This window comes from Nymphalis io, chromosome 3 (assembly GCF_905147045.1).
Source record: "Nymphalis io chromosome 3, ilAglIoxx1.1, whole genome shotgun sequence".
NCBI classification, from domain to species: domain Eukaryota; kingdom Metazoa; phylum Arthropoda; class Insecta; order Lepidoptera; family Nymphalidae; genus Nymphalis; species Nymphalis io.
The window spans coordinates 3,174,847-3,191,905 of NC_065890.1; the positions used below are offsets into that span (position 1 = coordinate 3,174,847).

At 32.7% G+C, this 17,059-nt stretch overlaps 1 non-coding gene across 1 annotated transcript; it reads right to left on the reverse strand.

Moving 5' to 3' along the window:
- Positions 1–16,311: 16,311 nt before the first annotated feature.
- Trnah-gug (transfer RNA histidin (anticodon GUG)) lies at positions 16,312–16,383 on the reverse strand. The gene has a single exon. It is a non-coding gene; the product is annotated as a tRNA-His (tRNA).
- Positions 16,384–17,059: the final 676 nt, after the last annotated feature.

A 17,059-nucleotide genomic window follows, 5' to 3' on the forward strand; every position in this document is an offset into this window, starting at 1 on the left:
TGAATGTCTCACTGGGCTAAGGTCTCTTCTGTTTTTTAAAGTAGGGTTTGGAGCTTATTATACGGAGCTCCGGGTCTGCAGCCTTACATCTGGCCACTAGACCAACGAGCCAGTTAAACTAACTAACTAATATATATAAAAAGGAGGTAGGTCTTCTTTTACTTAATTACAATTATTAAAGAAAATTACAACAAAAGATGTTGAAAATTAATTAGATTTCAAAATTCTAAACTGTATGAGCCGAGCTTTCCTTAACTGATGAGCTACTAAATCAATTCATTGCACCAGAAAACTCATCGGACGAGGAAGTCATGTTGTGCAAGCGTTATTCGGTTAAAATTGCAATGATCCAGATGGCATAGATAATAAATTGACTTAAGAAAATGGAATTTCATGCAGCATGGTTACAAATTTAATATGAACACAAATTATTAAGAAAATAATTTGTAAGAAAAAACATGGCAATTTTCATACTGCTCTACAAAACATGTGTTGCACACACACACACACACATTTAAGTTACGTAATTATTATATGAATCCGTTATTATTCATCAGCGGTTTAATTCAACGTGGTTTGCCGATATACTAAATCGGTAATCCGCTGTTGGATAGGATTTCATGTAGCAGATTAGCGAGATAGTACCTACTTATTGTGTTTAAAATACGCTTAAAATAAGACGTTTAGTTGCTATGACTTGAGAAATCATTGACACGATAGTAAATGTGTGATTTTTGTTTATTTAACGAGGTAATGACGATTAACGATTGACTGACAAATTATAATACCTTCAGTTTTGGATATTAGAACTAAAAAAATTACAATTACTTAAGTAATTGCTGCTAACCACGAGACCTAGAGTGACACTGGCTCACTCATACTCAAATCAATCAAAATATATAACCAAAGTTTTTGTCCTGTTACTATATTAAATAAACGATCCGTTTCGCATTTGGATCGTAAAATTTTCTACGAGACGTAATTCAAGGGTTCCAATAACAAAACGTCTCGTTTTCTATGAAATCCAAATATGGGATATATCCAAATACTTATAGGAACGAATTTCATGTTTCGTTACTTATATTTTTTTTATAGAATAGGAAGGCGGACGAGCATATGGGCCACCTGATGGTAAGTGGTCACCAACGCTCTTAGACATTAGCATTGTAAGAAATATCAACCATCGCTTACATATCCAATGCGCCACCAACCTTGGGAACTAAGATTTTATGTCCCTTGTGCCTGTAATTACACTGGCTCACTCACCCTTCAAACCGGAACACAACAATATCAAGTATTGCTGTTTTGCGGTAGAATATCTGATGAGTGGGTGGTACCTACCCAGACGAGCTTGCACAAAGCCCTACCACCAGTAAAACTTTCAAAATTATAACTTTCAATTTAAAAACGGTCGGTTGCTGATGCACAATAACGATTCGTATTGTTATTAGTACTATTATTATATCGTACAGATTTTATACGTGCCTGCAATTTCTCTATCACTGCTATGTATAGAGATTATTTGATTGAATAATATTTTCCGATACATTTTGTATTGTATCCATGTCGGATGGATCGTTAGCTTGTAATAAAAGGTTTCAGCTGATTTCTAATAATTACTTTTAAAATGGCTGTTTCATTGTTGTACATTTTAAAATTAAAATTCTAATAATTATTTTTTACAACAAATACATGAACACTGACATCATAGAAGTCTCGTAAATACATTTTCAATTATCTTAAGGTTTGAATTCGATTCTGTTTTTAGAAAGGATATTTTAGATTTTAGATTATAGACCTGGTTTTACTTTCATGAAATTCAATTTAGACTTAACATTTTCTTTTAATTTTTCAACTCGGATTTTTCATGTTAATAAAATATAGCACATATATGTGTTTATAATTCAACTAATGTTAAGTAGTGAAGGCAAACATCGTGAACATACTTGCATGTGTCAAAATTCTGACCAAGCCATCACGGCTGCCGTCCTCCACAGGGCCGTCTGAAATAGGACACGTAAGGCCCCCACCTCACGCATCCACGGCTCCACGGTTACGCCCTATTTTTTAAGCCCCGGGCGTCTGGGCTATGGGAGGGCCGAGACGACGCCGTCTTCGTCTCCGCCGAGCAGGATCGTCCCTTTCCCGTTCCCGCTCCGCCGCCTCCTTCTGAATCATGGCGGTCTCACAGAAGGAAGCTACGGCCCTCCACGCCGATTCCCTGCGAAGCATCGCCGACACGATTGCTCGCAGGGACAGGTCTTGTCCGACTTCACGGACCAGTATCTCCCTCTCCGCACTCCACGCGGGGCACACTTCCAACGTATGCTGAACGGTGGACCCAACATTCACAGCACACATATTATTTATTGTTTTTTTTTAATCAGAAAATTGCATAAAAAATAATTAATATTCTCTTCGAAAGTGTCAACAGAGAAGTTGTTAACTTAATAATGTGGACAGACTTATTCACGCTGCGAGCATTGAATGAAGCATCTCTTGAGTTGTAAGGGTAAATATTCGAGGTCGAATTTCAGGTCTACGAAAATAACATGTAACCTTTAAACAAGTCATCTGACACTATTTGAAATCAAATCTCATAATGAGAATTATAATAATCTTTTCATAACCAACGTTCTTTAAAATTTAAGATAGCCAAAATATATTAGTTTTCAAATATTATTATAATTAATTAGTTTTTGTTTTACGAACTATGAATGGAGTTCACGCTCGACTTAACAATATGATTAAAATGTTTGTACTGGCATATATGTACAGTAGCAATTCATATACAATGATGTGTTTAAACTATATAACAATAGTAACAATCTATTATTACTACTAAGCGTTCTTACAGACGAACGGCAAGTTGTGAACGGCAGCCGTCGCCACCTATCGACGACAGTCGTCAACGCGTCGGCGGCAGCAGTCAATACGTCGACGGCTGCCGCCGCCAGGCGACCACGGCTGCCGTCGACAGGCGACAACGCTTGCCGCGAGTGCCGCATACTAGCAGTCTTGGTCGGCTTGTACAGGAGCCAGTTGCAAAATGGCGTCCGATGAAGAAACATTGTTATTGCTTACTATATTTCGGTGTTTCCCAAATACATAAACATATCCAAAAAAATGAATAAATACTAGGGAACGTGTAACTCTCTCGGCAGATACGTTATAACTATTTCTATTCGCAGCAACACTCTTGCCATCTTAGCAAGAAATTTCATTATACTATATAATTGTTTCATATAATTATTTCAGCTAGTTTTTTGTTGGGTATTTGTGTCTCCACTTTCTTTTAATTTTATTTTAATTTACATTTAACAATTACGTATTTAAATTAATAAATTATTGTGATTTGAAGTCTGATTGAAATCGCTCATTTAGTAATCATTGTGAGCGATTATTGTATAAAGCTTCGTTAAGCAATTTCAATTTGTAACAATTGAATGGATTTACTATCGACAAATCACATAACTATACAATCTAATTTTTACATTACCGTTATTTATTTATTTTATTTTGTACTACCTCATTTATTTATTGTCATGACATCGCGATTGCCAGTAAACAAATCAATAAATAAAAAAAAAGAAAATATATTATAATTGTTATGTAATATATTTTGGTTTATTTATTAAAACTGATATAATTTTATTATCTTTTCCATTAGCTTATTTAAGTTTTATATTTAATCAATTAATATATTTAACAGGAGATTAAATAAATAAAAATAATAAAAAAGTGTAAAGTTAGTATTCGATTTACATAATTCATTTAATTCTTATTAAAACGATTGTTCTGTAAATTCCAGAAAAACACTGGACTTTACGTGACCACTTTTAATTATTTTTATTGTGTGTTAAAAATTAAAAAGAAAAATATTTCACCTATACGATCTCGGAACGGGCAACTAGTTGATATGATTATAACATAAAAAACTCCTCGCGGTCATGATTTGTACCGTAGCTCTTATTTTGTACATATTTAAGGCATTATGTAAATAGTTCTTATTGCATTGTTTAAGATTCATTGAAAATGGGTATCTACTGAGCTAATTGGCGGTTCTTCGTAGCTAAAATGTCGATTCTCTACATTATAAATTTGTATTTTGATAAAGTATTCATTCGATGATATGTGGATACATTTTATTTCCCCAACATGCTATTTTATTTAATATTAAAAGCGGTATATATTTTGTGTCTGTAACTTATTAATGACGAAATAAAAAATTTATATTATTTTAGGAATTGTCAGTCGACGTTGAACATGCCCAAAAAAGCACCTTTGTTGCGTATATCATATATGAATTTACACGATAGATAAAAGCGTGAATATCGCGTGTCGGTCGTATATTTCAATCCGGGAAAGTCCTACTTACTTTTTTACATTTTATTTGTCATCGTATACTCGTTGGCAATTTAAAACATTGTGGCCATACTTGCATGTTTTTGAAATAATTCCATAATTATAATATGACATAATGTTTGTAATGATGTCATAATGAATGAGATAGCGTGTTAAAATAGAATTCACCCTCTCCCTCTCACTAACATACAGTAAAAATATATTTAAAAAAATCAACTCAATTGAAGGTAATAACGAATACAATTAAAAAAAAAGTAAAAACATATAAAAGAGATTAATTGATAGATATTTTAAAAATTTTTAATTTAAAAAAAATGTAATTTTATTTTTGGAAATAGCTACATTTTGGCACTGTCTATTGTGTTTTTATTTTCAGTTAACAATATTAGCTAGAACTTTACTATGATTTATTTGGGCACCAAAATATAATTTTTTTTTCTTGTATCATTCTTAATATATAATAGGAATATTGTTCACGAGCTTGAAACGTTGAGTACACTTAGTTGCTAACAATGTTGTTAAACATTTGATCTCAGAAATTTCGCAAAATTAATCGTTGTATCTTAGAAATGTCTTTGATACCAAAATAGTCCTCTCAGATATGTAAATGTTTCAAAAACTCTCGTTGTTATTTTCCAATACTATTTATATATAACATGATAAGTGTTCGTATTATTATAAAGGCGAATTAGGATTTTTTTCGCTTTTAAACCTTACTTTTTTATACATTTAAGATTAGTATTTTAATAATTCATTTCAAATAGGTAATTATAAATTAAAATATTAAAATGTATTTTATTATTAAAGCATGGATATTTAGATTGCTGTCCTAATATTATTAATGCGAAAAAGAGTATGTTTGTTACGCTTTCCCGTCTTAACTACTCAAACGATACTCATAAAATTGCATTCACGTTATCAGGGACACAAAAAAGAACATAGTACCTAACAACTGCCTTCTCCCCCTCCTAACACGAAAGTGAAACTGCGGTCGGCAACTAGTAATAACATAAATTATTGAAGATCTTGTAAATAATGCAATCTTCATATAAAATTATTGTTTTCAATATTTTCAATCACCAGCTTAAAGTAATATATTACCAAGATACGAGTAATGTCAATAACAAACATTTTAAATAACAGCGTTTCAAGTAGAGATCCTTGAAGTACAACTAAGGTTTCAAACGAAGAACAAAACCTACCTAGTTACAATATAATACGAGACAGCAAATTTGATCTCCATATATTTCAATTACTGCAGTAACCTGTAGCCGTTATTTTAAAAGATATATCGTAATATAAACCAAGTTTTGACGTGTCTGTACTGGAAAACTAATAAACTAGATAAGCTTTCTGTGTATCTAATGCGTTTTTTTTACTTATTTTATATATATAACATTAACTGGGATTTGTAGGGAATGAAAATAACATAGTCTAGTGATGATAATCGGAATTCTCGATTCAGAATTATAATATTAAGGTCCGCTCCATAATGTTTACATAACCTCACTATCGTGTTTTGAATCCCGTTTAAATTTTCGTAACACTAGAATAAGCAGACATTCTAACCGAATTTCGTGCATCGAATCTAAATTTGCATTTTCACTATTACACAGAGAACTTTATATATCAACAAACTTTACAAACAGTATTTAGATATGAACTACGTTCATGGCATTGTTAAAACATATATAAAGAATTATAAATGTATGTAAAATGAATTGAAAAAAATACCAGTTTTTTGTCCACAAACAATCAGTTACATTGAACGTGGTACAATGGTATAGCAATGATGATTATGTACCTCTATAAGGAGTATTCATCTAATAATAATAATACTGCCTTGTTGGTCTAGTGGCCGCAAGTAAGATCGCAGACCCGTAGGTCCTAGGTTCAAATGCCAGGTCGGGCCTATGAAAAGTTATTGAGTTTTTCTGTCGAAAATTCTCAATAACAGCCCGGAACCTGGAAGTGGAAGTGTGTATACTCTCCCATCCCTCGAAAAGCACGTAAAGTCGTTGGAACTCTTTCCGGTCGTGTCGGATTGCCGTCCTATCGGATTATGAGAGTTAGGGAATAGAGAGTGCACCTGTGTTTGCGCACACACTTGTGCACTATAGATCTGCGCAGATACCTCTTGAGATTGGCAACCGTGGCTGAAATCGGTCTGGAGGACTATTATGATTGTTATTATTCATCTAGTTCTCGAGGTCGGGAAAAGTATGTATTCAAGCAGAAGGAAGATCGAAGATCTATTCCCTCTCTCCTATAGTTTGAAGGAACGATAAACTGACACCACTGGCATAAAGACAAACATAACCGCAGGACTAAGAGGAACATAGGAGTGTAAGCAATGCCCAACTTCCGCTTTTTGGAATTAATGACATGAGCTTTATAAGGAAATCTCTTCGTGGTAGGTAGCTTTGTACAACTTGCAAGCAAACCTCGATAAGTACTATGTACTATGCACTCATCGTCTATTCTACTGCCAAACAGTAATACTTAATATTGTTGTGTCCCGGTTTAACAACTACAGGCACAAGGGGCATAATATCTTAGTTCCCAAGGTTGGTGGCGCATTGGCGATGTGAAGAACAGATGGCCTTTTTGACTGTCCGTCTGACTATATTACAAAAAAAAATTAGAACCCTTAACAACATCAATACAATATATTTTCTCTTTATCTAACTTTCATCCTTATGTATTTCATAAAGATATATATCTCTTTTAAATATATATATCTCTATATACAAGGTTTCCCAGGTGGTAGTTATATAAATAAAAAATAATGAATATCCATAAACTTCACGCGGAAAGAGTTCGTCACGGACGTTGAAATTCCAATAGAAATTCAAATAAACATCGTCAATTGCAACAAAGTCATGCCCATAAATATGTAACTCAGGCTCGATCTCGCGCTCTGACGTCGAATATTTGCATTTTGAAGAGTTGGGTTCATTTCAAGTCATATATCCATTATTTTTATTTATAAACATTGCCGCAACTTTGTCCGTTGGAAGTATAAATTGAGTGTGAATGTTGCAATAGTTCATCTATTGCAACATTTATGTTCTACTGCTATGCAGCTCCCTATTCAGCATAAGTCTTAAAATTAATCCATTAATCTAATTTAGTATTGATAGATATATGCGTATGCCTAGAAGGAAGTGACCTTCCTGGAAGTGCCCGCAGGAAGGGGCAAAAATAATATAATTTTACTCTAACATCGGAATAGGTGGGCCAAATGTCAAATGTCAAAGTGCCTAGGGGGGACAACCCGCATGCATGCAGCAGCATGGTGCAATAAGCTCGTAAACTTCTCCTCGAAGAAGAAGAGGCCTTAGCCCAGCAATGGGTTATTCAAAAACTTTACATTTTTTTAAATTGTTTTGTTTGTAATCAATCACCGAGCATGAAATGTATTTTTTTCATAAACACAATTTAAGCTTTTAAAATAGAATAAATATTTTCAAAAAAAATTATTTACGCTTATAATTATTTAAAAGTATAACGTTAAATATTACGCAGTTTATAATTTAAGTAAAGATCAACTTCGTTATTTTTTTCGATATCAAAGAGGTTTTCAATTCAGCTACTTTTTATATTATTTTATATTTAAGCTCCGGGAGTATTTCTTTTCATTTTTATGATAGGGTTCAATATGGTTTCTAATTTCTTAAAGAATTTTTAACTAAAGGGGGATTTTTAAGATGGAATTTTTATATACCGGTGAATATTGGAAAACAGCTTATTTGCTTTGTTGTTTAATAAATTTAAATGTTAGCTACCCGTCCTGACTTCGTACGGGTGTAATAAGAATTTTATTTATTTTATATTTATTGATAAAAACAACCAAGACCAGCTCTACCTACCGGGCCCAATCAAACACACATAAACAGATTCCGAATTTAGTCACTGTGTGTATTACACTACTACAAATGCAAAAACGTCTCGAAACTGTCTTATCTGTATTACACTGGTTCATTCATACTCTAAAGCAAAACCAAGGCATTACTTTAGTGTTCGTTGTTTGATATCAGTAAATTTATCGGTAGAGTAACTGTGGTAAAATGTATAGTATAAATACCTACTCCGCGCTTTACACCAGCTAGGCTTTACGCGAGTTTAAAATTAACGCTTAGCCTCCTTGGTTCACAGCCTGATGGTATATAGTCCAACTTTCTCAATAAATGGGCTATCCGACTCACAAAGATAATTTCAAATCGGTAGATAACATTTTGCGTTTTCAAATAAATAAATACTCAATATTTATTTAGTATAGACATAGCACCTGACATTTGTGAATTCTTTTAGTTAAAACGTAGTAGAATACTTCATTACTTTGTACGTTCGTTTTTGCTCACGTTATGTGAAGTGCTCTCGTCTCGAGTTCAGTTGAGAAATACGGAGACGAGATGTGGGATATTTTTTTTCCATTCTGTTTTTTAGTTTGGATTTTCCACTGAATAACATATAGGCTTTGATTTTAATACTTGGGACTTGTATGCACAACTAATATGGATATTTTTAAAATAAATCAAGTATAGAACTATTTAATATTAACCAGAAGTATCCAGAAAAAACTGGTGTCGTCCATACTATCAAAATAGTTAAAAAAATCGTTCTATCGCATAATTCTTGTAGTAAGGGAACTATTTTTGCTTTCAACATTATTATAATATGGTTTCAACATCGTTCCTTTATGCAATATCTCATCAAGATCTATTACACCACAGAGGCGTTATTATATTACCTAGAAAAATATTATCTTCAACTCCATATCCCTGAGGATCTGGTTATACCGAGTTAGAGAGTAAAATATCCAATCTTAGAAGATTTAATAAAATATTCATTATGCTACGAATTAAATAGAGAATCGTTAAGTTGGTAAGAAATGCACGTTTTTTTTTATAATAGATAGTATGCGATAGAATCACTTAATAAACAATAACGTAAAATAAGTTCTGATAAAAAGGTTTATTATATCTATTTATTCTAAAATATTTAACACTGTCCTGTTAAATTCACGACAACAGTGCTAGTTATCTATGTTTAGTCCATGTTTTGTTAAATAATTGAATTTTGATTCGACAAGTATTCTTCAGTATGTCAAAGTATGTTATCAAATAAATTGAGAAAAAAAAATTATTGAAAAAATAATATATAAATAAAATATAAATTTTAATTTTTATAACCCTTATTTTTAAGTACTTTTCAACATTCAAGTACAATTTTAAACAAAATAATACGTAATTATCAGATTAGGTTTACGACTAGCTTAAACAACTAATTGAAACGTATTAACAAAACCAAATACTTTTTCATTTCACAAAACTAGTAACTATTTTAGGCAATTTTACTTAACATTTTCTTTCAATAAAAAAATAATAATGATTTATTTTTCATTATGTTTTTGTGATGTTTACCTTAACAGTAACAGCCCGTGAATGTCCCACTGCTGGGTTAAGGCCTCCTCTTCCTTTTGAGGAGAAGGTTTGGAGTTTATTTCACCACGCTGCTCCAATGCGGGTTGGTAGAATACACATGTGGCAGAATTTCAATAATACAAATTAGACACATGCAGGTTTCCTCACGATGTTTTCCTTCACCTTCAAGCACGAGATGAATTATAAACACAAATTAAGCACATGATAATTCAGTGATGCGTGCCCAGCTTTGAACCCACGATCATCGGTTAAGATTCGCGCGTTCTAACCACTAGGCCATCTCGGTTTACTTTAAAGACGTATAGAATACATAAGGAATAATTTTATTAGCCAGCTATGATGGTTGACAGTTTACAAATTTTATTGCAATTTCGAAAAAAAAATGGTTGCTATAATAATTGTTAAGGAACATTTGTGCGCAAACGTTTATAATTATAATATAGATGCTACCCTTACTAATATTATAAATGAGAAAGTGAGTTTTATTGTTCATTTGTTTGTTACACTTTCTTGTCTAAATTTCTTATCATTATTACGATCATCATAAAAGTTTGCATACACGTTTTCAGGGGTACAGAAAAGGATATAGGATGACTAACCTATAATTTTCCACTTACATGCAGCCGGTTACATATATATAACACCTTGGAAATAAAGCTATCGCGTCCTGGCTGTTTATTATATTAAAAATTGTAAACAACAATAACATTTATATGAATAAAGAGGGACTTTGAATAGCGTGTCAAATGTCAAATTGCTCAACGCTTTGTGGACCCCATTAAGTTTTGTTATTTATAGATATGAGTGCCAGAAAAGAGTAAAATGGAGAAGAATTCTCAAATTATCGGCCCTTATTCTTCTGATAATGTTTATTAAAATAATTTCTTACATTAAACCGTTAATTTACACGCGATACTAAGAGGCTGGATGGCTGGGTCTAGCAAGTGCTTTATATTGTCTGAGTGGCTGCCCTTTGGGAGCTACGATATATTATATCCCTTATGTCTGTAATTACTCGTACATTTAGTTGCCTAGTAAACAACTATACATGCACTACTGCTTGGCATCAGAATATCTGATGGGTGAGCTAGGCAACATACCATAACGTTACTATATATAACTATAACGATATATATTAGTCATTATCATTTAAAATAAATATGGAAATAATAAAATATGGAATAAGCCGTTTCGTCCTTTATGGCTCTGTGATTACAAATATTATTGTATGGCAATAAAATTTATGAATATGTGGCACACCTAATTGCCCCACACACGCAAGCTTTGTGCTTGGGCTCTGAACACCGATAAAGTGTTTCACGAACATTCTTTTGCAAGTATGTTGTAAAAGCAGCTCGGTTCATGATTATCAACTTTTTAACGAATTACATAAATTTAAGACGTCTATTAGACGACTACGTGACTCTCCTCTCGCACCAAGTTTAATTTAAGCTAGTAAATTTACCCCGAAGGTGTTAAACAAACTGAGAAAATGGACGTTTTAAGATTTGAATGAATTTTAAATTAAACTGTGCTCCTAAAAATATATATGTGTTTTTTCATAAAATCATAGCTATTCGTAAAATATAAAATAATATATAAATTTACGAAGAACGTCTTGTGCGTTTTGTGTGTTATAATAATATAATATAATGTTTAAATTCATCTCACTCTCACTCATTTGTACGTTTTTTTTTAATCTATTGGGTAAGGTGGTAAGAATTTCACCCGAGCCTTGATTAGAACACCTAATGGTGGTAGAGCTTTGTGCAAGCACGTCTGGGTAGGTACCACCCACTCATCAGATATTCTACCGCAAAACAGCAGTACTTGTTATTGTTGTGTTCCGGTTTGAAGGGTGAGTGAGCCAGTGTAATTACAGGCACAAGGGACATAAAATCTTAGTTCCCGTAGGCGCATTGGCTGTATAAGCGATGGTTGACATTTCTAACAATGCCAATGTCTAAGGGCGTTTGGTGACCACTTCCCATCAGGTGGCCCATATGCTCGTCCGCCTACCTATTCTATAAAAAAAAAATTAAAAATCATTCGTTACATTATATATATACATATTTTAAGAATTAGAAATGGATATGTTTGTTTGTTTTACGATATTCCGGTAAAAAATTGACAACATTCCTTGATCTATTGTACTGTTGTATAACAGGTTAACTTTTAGTCAAACTCCTTTAGTAAAAATATTTTAGATTTAGATTGGGACTCATTAATCAAAACAGCATATTTAAATGTAATAAATAATAATTGGCACTTACTTGAGAGTAGAACTGACTTGCCGTGACAGGAAACCTCAGGAGCTCTCCTATGGTGCCGCTGCTTTCTGCCTTATAAGCGCATATGATACTATACACACGAGCGCCGAGAGGAAGGTGCAAGGGGATACAATTGCACGTCCTTGCCATGAAAGGAATTATAAGGAAAGTGATTAAGAAAAAAAATTCTGTTATTAAAGTCACCGTTTAAATTAAAACTTAAGGCATCTTTGCCGTTGTCCTGAGTTTTAAGCTAAGCTTTTCTGTGAATACAAAGAAACTGTACTCATCTATACTTTTCCTGTAATCACGGTACTACATGAACTATTAAGCATTATTACTATATTGTATTATTCACCTAATAGTGTAATGACTATATACTTTATTGTTATATATATAATTTTAATAATAAAAAATCAAAGAACTACTTTTTTTAATCTTCATAAATGATTTATGTATTAATATAAAATCGAACTTCACATTTTATGCTGATGACTTGAAAATATATCGCGTAATAAATAATGATTTAGATAAGCTAATATTGCAAACGGATATAAACTATATTTGTGATTGGTGCCACTCGAATCCTACCTCAACCCCTCAAAATGTTTTTACATAAAATTTTCTACGCAAGATTATTTCTGATAAGGTGACATATTATATCAATAATAATTCAACTATCCAAGAAGTAACGAGCATACGTGATCTTGGCGTTATACTTGATAGTTCACTAAGCTTTAGGCTACATCTAGATCATATAATAAAAAAAGCGTCAAAACTATCTGGATTTATTAATAGACAGTTAAAGATATTTAAGCAACCGAGTGTTTCTATTCTTTTATTAAATACCTTAGTTCGAAATATCCTGGAGTATTGCAGTGTAGTGTGGAGCCCTTGCTATCAGGTGCACATAAATAGACTTGAATTTGTTCAAATTTTTATATATTGATTTTTATATCACCTTTCTTACACCGATAATAAATGTCTCGAACTGAAATCGTATGCACAGAGACTGAATTTTTACAGAGCAAGCTCACTTTACACTCGAAGTAAAATAAATGATAGCATCTTTCTATACAAGCTAATTCATTGACTCATTGACTCGTCTGATATCCTGCAATGCATACAGTTTTCCATTCCTTGCCCAAATAGTCGCATGCGAAATTGTATGACCTTTTGTCTTCCTACCTCTAAAACAAATGTACTTAGCCACTTATACCGCATTTGTTTCTCTTATAATAGTATTCGTTTTAATTATGATATTTTACCGACAGTTCTATAGCCTCATTGAAAAAAAGTTTAAAAAAACTGTTTCGATAGATTAAATTATTTAGCTATTAAAAAAACTTATAAGCTTAGGTCTTTGTTGCTGTCACAGACTAGACGCTTTTTTCGCACTTAATGAAAAACGAATGTCGTGTCTACATCAAGAGAAATGTAATTTGAAATTTTTGATTGTCATTTTGTTTTGTAGACCTATGAACATAAAATAAAAAAAATAAAAAAAGAACTGGCGTAAAGTTTTTTGATTGGACCGATCCAATTACAGCTACCTTTCAAACTATAGTTAATCTCATCCAACATGACGTCCCCATGACGTGTGTCGTTCACACATGTGTGAAACTGACCTCTACTTAGTAAAACTGACGTCACTAGTTTTATAGTCAACGAAGACATCGGTAATGAGGCGATAATAATATATGGACTGCCTAAAGCGAATGTACTTCTTTTTTATTTAAAACATGTAGGCAGCCTGTCAAATTTCCATAATTATAGTTTGTTTAAAAAGAGACGATTTTTGGAAACGAAACATGTATCTACAAAATATTCAACACTATTAACAAATATAATCTACAATGAGGCTTGCACATATGTTAGCCTATGTTACCTAGTTTTATATTATAATTGTATTACATTAACTATTTTTGCTTAGTAATATAAAATTGTACTTTTATTTGTAAGGCTATTATTTTCACAATAATTATTATAAATTTTCAAGCTTGTAAAACACCCATTATGTATTTCAAATGTTTGTCAGGTGGCATTTCCGTCTGACCATAGACATAAAGGACCAAATAAATCCCCATAAAAACTCTTCTATAGAGGAAAATCATAAAAACTACACATTAAGAGAAAAATGAAGCAATTCAAGTAAATTGTGCTTTTATCGACAAAGAAATCACCGATAATAAAACTGGAAGTGAGAACCGCGCTAACAAATGGACGACAAAACGCCTCATTTTATGTACGTCACAGGTTTGGTCAAAGCAGTGATATTATATTGACACTATGAACATTATAATTATACAAACATGCAAGTCATATACATAGTATGCTGGTCAATAATATATAACAATATAAATAGGAATATTATGTAAATAATTTCAAATTGCAGACTATCAAATACTACTACTGGTTACTGGTGGTAGAACTTTGTGCAAGCTCGTCTGGGTAGGTACCACCCACTCTTCAGATATTCTACCGCTACAGCAGTACTTGGTATTGTTGTGTTTCGGTTTGAAGGGTAAGTGAGCCAGTGTAATTACAGGCACAAGGGACATAACATCTTAGTTCCCAAGGTTGGTGGTGCATTGGTGATGTAAGCGATGGTTAACATTTCTTACAATGCCAATGTCTCTGGGCGTTGGTGACTACTTACCTTGATGGTGGCCCATATGCTCGTCCGCCTTCCTTATTCTATAAAAAAAAATACGAAAAAAAATCATGATAAATAATTATTTCACAGTGACAATCGTAGTGTTGTCAGCAAAACAGTCTTGTATACGGTTTTTCAGTAGATAATATATATTTACATTACAAACGTTGATAAAATGTGTGAACGCGGATCAATCAGAGATCGTATCATAATTAACGGATGCAGATGAAAGATGGTCTTTAATTGAAATTGTTATAAAGAAGCAATTAATCCAAATCTCTTCAGTGAAATTACAATTTTATTGTTTCGTTATATTGTATGTAATTGACAAAATTCTGCGTAATTATAACGGTAATGTTCACTCTTTAACAGTGCTTTAAGTCAAGTTGTAATATCGGTATTACAAATTAAATAATACATATTACATTTTATCAGCTCGCTATGCACACACACCTTACACACTCAGCGAGATGTCAGATGGATAGAAACACAAATAATATATATTCATATTATAAAATAGTAGTTAATACATTATTTTAGATGTATGTACATTACATATAGTGAAATGATACCTTGGTCTCTAAATAACTCGTCTTAAGTCTTTGATTCAGTATAATTTATCTATACATTTATTTGAAATTTCATGGATTTATTTATCAAAGGATTCCTTATCTTATTATATAAATCTTCCAGGATTTTTTCCTTATGTTTTCACAAAGCATTTTGATAAAAATATTATAAAATTGGAAGGGTAAGATGTATGTTGCGAACGGATTATAACATGAATACTTTTTTATTTACTTATTACCTAAGTGAACATTTACCTGAGAATCGACTGGTTTTCTTTCCTACTGTGTAGGTGCTGCTGCTGTTGGCTGAATAGGGGACCGAATAACTTCGCCTTAAAATTGGAACTATCGCGGAACATGACGTCTGTCCTAAATGTGACTCCTGATGTCGCTAGAGTAAAAAGTTTTTCTGCTCGTAACACTTGGACCAGACAGGCCGAGGATATAAGTATATACCTCCAATATATAAAATAATTTATACGGCTCAGTGTACGACGACGCCGTCATATATATTAAATTTGGTTTATGAAATAAATAAACGTTATTCTATATAATTGTTGCGTTGATAGTAGATACTATTGAAAACGGTAGGTGGTATTTACATTGACATTTCATGTGAACTATATACATTGGACATATATATTGAAATGAAACCGCATTATACATAATATGTCCAAAAGTCACAAAGTAAAAATATCAGATGATCTGTCTTAACTTTTTTTTCTAATTATTTATGTATGTGAATTTATTATACTAGATTTTTTTTATATATGACGATGTATTCCTGAACGATTTCGGGAACAAATCGGCTAACTGAGCCAGAGGTGTTTACAGGAGGTTTACAGTGCACAAGTGTCTGACGTGACCACAATGTCCAGGTGGATAATTTGTCCGTCTGTCTTCCTGGTACAAATTATACAATAAAAAAAACACAAATAAAACATGTTTAGTCACATAAAATGTATTTTATAAAAAAATATAACTCCGCCGCGACAGCTGAACGCTGCCGTGACCAGGATTCGAACCTGGGTTACTACGGCCACAACGTAGGGTCCTAACCACTAGACGATCACGGCTATCGGAGCGCTGATAACTACACCGAAAAGAATATACAGTTTGTAAACTTACTTTCACTTGCGTTTGCGTAAGAGTGATTGAAGTTGCCCCAGATTATGACACGCTCAATCTTAGTTGACCAGAACAGACCATCAGAAATTAGTTACGAGTGGCTGCGCAGATATTAAGAACTAAAGTGTGGCCACTTTACAGGCGGTAACTTCGCTTTGAGTTGTAAATAGACAATTGTATTTATTAGGAACAATGGTAAAACCGTTGTTGCTATTTAACGGTTAAATATCTGATGAGTGGGTGCTACTACCCAAACGGGCTTACACAAAAACCTGCCACCAAGAAAACTTAGTTTGCATGTACAATATTCATTTTATATTACGTAACTATTAAATTAAAAAGCAAAACGTTAAGACAGTTTCAAAATGAATTAAGTACCAATAGATTCATGTGCTTTCTACCTTCCTATATTAAATAAAGAAATAGGTAATATTATAAAATCGCAAAAAACTTTCAGTTTATTCATTGCCAATAAGCTGAATCATCATAAAAACTCTTACTATTCGAGATGTAAATTGGGAAAAAACTTCAATAGTTACTCCCTGGCTGGTTAAATATTTGACTGCGCTAGGAATACAAAATGATGTTATCCAACTCTATACAGCTATTCAGTAAGAACAAACT